Source organism: Eucyclogobius newberryi, unplaced genomic scaffold (genome assembly GCF_026437365.1).
Source record: "Eucyclogobius newberryi isolate DKJ021-1_F unplaced genomic scaffold, fEucNew1.0.hap1 SCAF_3, whole genome shotgun sequence".
Classification (NCBI taxonomy): domain Eukaryota; kingdom Metazoa; phylum Chordata; class Actinopteri; order Gobiiformes; family Gobiidae; genus Eucyclogobius; species Eucyclogobius newberryi.
The window spans coordinates 42,753,347-42,758,078 of record NW_027315945.1 but is presented as its reverse complement, the minus strand read 5'-3'; the positions used below and the strand labels follow the sequence as shown (position 1 = coordinate 42,758,078).

The following is a 4,732-nucleotide window of genomic DNA, read 5'->3' as shown; positions in this document are numbered from 1 at the left end:
TTGAAAGTAGCAGTTTTTCTTGTAAAAAGTGTGCTCTTCTTACCGTCGGTTGACACAGGAATGGTATCGTGAAGAACTTTTTCAGATTCCAAAACAAATATCCGTGTTTTCAGCTCATTAATTTCTTGTTGATATTTCCGACAGCGTTCACAGTCTTTCTCCCTTCTTCTCCCGGACATGTCGCTGGCGTCAGATATGTCGTTAAAACTGGAAAAAATTTCTTAAAATCCTTGGTTTACTTGAAAAAGTCTAAAGCAAAAATGTTTGGAAGACAAAAACTGATTAAAAAGCAAAATAAATAAGGAAAGCAGCGATAGCAAGCGGAGCGAGCAAAAAAGCGTGTGCACTCTTCGGAAGCAGAGTGTATAGGAAAGAATCAAACAAAGATTATCTGCAAAATTGTCAGATTTTTGACACTTTTATTTGCCTTTTTTCTTTGTATCTTTGCCTTTGGCAGGTTTGGCGGCAGGCTCGTCCCTGTCCTGTCCTGAAGCAGCTTTAAGGCGCTTCTTGCCCAGAGGGGTCTTTGCGTACCAGCTCTTCAGAGCCTCTTCTTTCTGCTGCAGCACTGGATCAACTGTGGATAAGGACTCGATGAACTCCAGAGCGCTCAGGGGACTTTTTTCTTGCTGCAGGATTCGTCTTTTTGTCAGAACTGTCTGAATGACCTTGACAATATGACCGGGAGTGTAACCCTCAGAGATCCTGGAGAGTGAACTCAGATTCAGGGACGGAGTCACTTTTCCTCCATGTTTTTGAAGGAGCTGCTTCCACAGAATGCACCGGGAGCCGTAGTCCGGGGTGGGAACCAGAAGGATTCTGCTGTAGATTCGACACAGTCCTTTTATGTTGGCGCTGATGGGATCATCGGTTGTTCCAATGATGAGCACTCGATCCTCTCCTTTTATTAACTTCAGACATTTAGGCAGGTCTTTTTTCAGTCGTCCAGGATCAAGCTCTATTTCTTCAAGAACATTTTTGTGAAACATCTTTTCTGCATCTCCAAACCAAATGACAGACGGCTGTAACAACCGCGCGACCTTGAAGACCATATGAAGCATCATCGTGAGTCCACTTTTCCCAGGGAACTTCCCAACGGTGTTGAGGGGCGACAGGTCAAACAGAGTGGCCCCCGTTTCCTGACAGATGGCGTGGACCAGCATCTTTTTGCCTACACCTGCCGGGCCGGCCAACAGGATGGACTTGATTAAAGGAGCTTTTTCATGGACAAACTGAGAACATAAAGGTAAAATGGCATAAAGAGATAAAACCTGCCGCACGTCTGACAGCGATGGCATGGGCTCGATGTCGCTCTCCCTCAGCGTCGTCCCGAGATAACTCGAGTCCCCGAGAAAATCTTTCATCTTGACATGATGTGGTTGTTTGAAAAGCCCCTGCTCCGCCAGCTCCTGACACAGAGACTCAAGCGTCCGATCCGCCGTCAGATCTTTTTCCTTTTTCTTTCCCTTTTTGGACTCTTTCTTTTTCTTGGCCTTCGCTTTTGCCTGACCAACTTTTTCTTTATCTACATTTATCTTCCACTCAGCAAGCTCGTGTCTCATCTGCTCGTCCACCTGCAGTCGAATCTCTGCTTCAATATCTTTCCTCTTCTCTTCCTTGATTAGTTCCACTTCATGCTTTTGATCATAGTTTTCTGATTCATCACGATTTTTCCAACAGTCGTCATACATTTGATTTCCAACAACCAAGTCGGCCAAAAAAGCTGATGGTAACATTTTTAGTCCCGTCTCCTCTTCAGCTTCCTCTATCTTGCCCTTGTCCTTCTTTCCTTGTTCGTCGTTTCCTTCCACCATTTCCTTTGCAGCAAGTTCTTCCATTAAGACCTGTGGATTCTTTTGAGCAAAAATGAGGGTTGATCCTCCGTCTTCATCGTCTGGATAATCTGGAAATCTTTGCGTTGCATCTCGACATTCAAAAAACCACTGTCTGATCTGGTCTTTCATGGTCTGGCTCATGTCGCGTGCTTCTACACTTCTGAGTTGATTGGTGATCGCTACAATGGATTTCTGAAAGTCGTCCTCGTGCTGCACTTGTACGAGTCGTGTGCGAGTCTCATTTTCTCCAGCTGTGATTTCTGAAGCAAGTGTTTCATCATATTTTGGATGAATGGCCATCCCCAGAAGAACCTCCTCCTGCTCTCGCTCAGTCTTTGTTCTCTTTCTTGTGACGTGGCCCTTCCAGAACTTCTGAACACAGATGGTGGCCGCCTCGACGTCCGCCGCCTGTGGGTCCTTGTTCCTGGACGTTTGGGTCATATTCCCGCCTTCTTGGTTCAACTTGGCCCTCAGTCGTCCTTGACGCGCTCTCTCCACAACTTGGATGAGCTTCACGGCCTCTTCCAGACTCATTTCCTTGTCCACATCAAGTGGTGGACATTTAGTGTTCTCTATTGCCCTAAGGATCTCAGAGACCATTTCTTTACGTTGTTTTACATCTTTGCTGCATTCACTTCTAAAATGTCGTGGAATAGGAACCTCCAGATCCCTCGGTGTTAGTTTTAAGCCGTGTAAAACATCGTCCATATAATGGTATTCACAAAACTCTTTTTCCACCATTTCATTTTTCAACTCTAGCACTCGTCCCATGACACCATCAAGATTCGCCCTGATGACCGCTCTCTTCTGCGGGTGCACCACCTGGTCATACACCACCTGCAGGTCTCTGAACACCTGAAGGTATCGCACATAAAGAACTGCGAGTCGCTGAAAAAACACCACTCTGTCCTTCTCTGGACGAAGAGGCTCTGGAGGCAGTTCTGCCGCCAGGAGCTGGCTCAGCTCGGCCTGGGCGTCGGCCCAGAGCTCAGAGTATGTCCTCTGGGACATGAAGACATACAGACATAAAACCACAACAGCTCAGAGTATGTCCTCTGGGACAAGAAGACATACAGACATAAAACCACAACAGCTCAGAGTATGTCCTCTGGGACATGAAGACATACAGATGTAACTTATATAAAGTGTTCTGCTTTAAATTCACATGGGACTGAACATTCTTCTTTTAATAACGGTTGGTGCATTTGTTGTTGTTGTTGTTGTTGTTGTTTTATGGCGGCTGCATCACCTCCAGACTTTATTCTTTAGACTTTATTTGTTGTTGTTGTTATTGTTGTTTTATGGCGGTTGGCATCCAAGTGTTACATTACCGCCAGACTTTATTCCTTAGACTTTATTCCAGCTCTACACTTCATTTGCCGCCGCCTCCTGTAGTTATACGTCTTCTTCTTTGGTTTTTATCATCATTCATGATGATGACATCATCATCATGAGTGATGTCATCAAGCAACAACAACACAACAGATCATCGAATCTGGTTGTCACGACAACACAAGATCCTCTAATGCCAGAGTTGAAATAGTTTAGAATTCTATGGTGAACTTTGCTGTTTAATATGCATATGACAGTTTAGACACATGTCCCAGCGTCCCGTGTCCTTAGACACATGTCCCAGCGTCCCGTGTCCTTAGACACATGTCCCAGCGTCCCGTGTCCTTAGACACATGTCCCAGCGTCCCGTGTCCTTAGACACATGTCCCAGGGTCCCGTGTCCTTAGACACATGTCCCAGCGTCCCGTGTCCTTAGACACATGTCCCAGCGTCCCGTGTCCTTAGACACATGTCCCAGCGTCCCGTGTCCTTAGACACATGTCCCAGCGTCCCGTGTCCTTAGACACATGTCCCAGGGTCCCGTGTCCTTAGACACATGTCCCAGCGTCCCGTGTCCTTAGCTCCTCCTTCTGCAGGAAAAACTACAAAACCTCTCAGTGAAGGACAGATGTGAGACAGTGGCAACAGGGACTTTTGAAAAGGTCCTTGTTCTTCCCTAACAGACGGTGTGGGTTAGTGTTTTTAACCCTGCGCAGGTTAAAAACACTTTTTCTTATAATACAATTCATGTTGTAAACATAAAACAACAAAAACAGACCGTGGGTCATCCAGACCTGAAGAGAGCAGAAAATATTTAAGCTTAATATTTGGTTATAATAAACTTTTCACACTGACTTTGAACGAGTTACGCACTTATATATTTCTTCTCGTCAAGACTATTGTAAGTGGCTGTAGTGTGGGCGTGACCAGTCCTCTACTGTCCTTATGCCTCATGTCTAATGTCTCATGTCTCATGTCTCATGCCTCATGTCTCATGTCTCATGCCTCATGCCTCATGTCTCATGTCTCATGCCTCATGTCTCATGTCTCATGTCTCATGCCTCATGTCTCATGTCTCATGCCTCATGTCTCATGTCTCATGCCTCATGTCTCATGCCTCATGCCTCATGTCTCATGTATCATGTCTCATGCCTCATGCATCATGTCTTATGCCTCATGCCTCATGTCTCATGCCTGTCTCATGTCTCATAACTCATGCCTCATGTCTCATGTCTCATGTCTCATGTCTCATGCCTCATGTCTCATGTCTCATGCCTCATGTCTCATGTCTGATGCCTGAGTCATGCCTCATGTCTCATGCCTCATGCCTCATGTCTCATGCCTCATGTCTCATGCCTCATGCCTCATGTCTCATGTCTCATGCTTCATGTCTCATGCCTCATGCCTCATGTCTATCTCATGTCTCATGCCTTATGTCTGTTTCATGTCTCATGTCTCATGCCTCATGTCTGTCTCATGTCTCATGTCTCATGTCTCATGCCTCATGCCTCATGTCTCATGCCTCATGTCTGTCTCATGTCTGATGCCTCATGTCTCATGCCTGT

General features: G+C 45.8%; 1 pseudogene; it reads right to left on the bottom strand.

Moving 5' to 3' along the window:
- Nucleotides 1-346: 346 nt before the first annotated feature.
- Nucleotides 347-2,887, bottom strand: LOC140374510 (dynein regulatory complex protein 11 pseudogene; annotated as a pseudogene).
- Nucleotides 2,888-4,732: the final 1,845 nt, after the last annotated feature.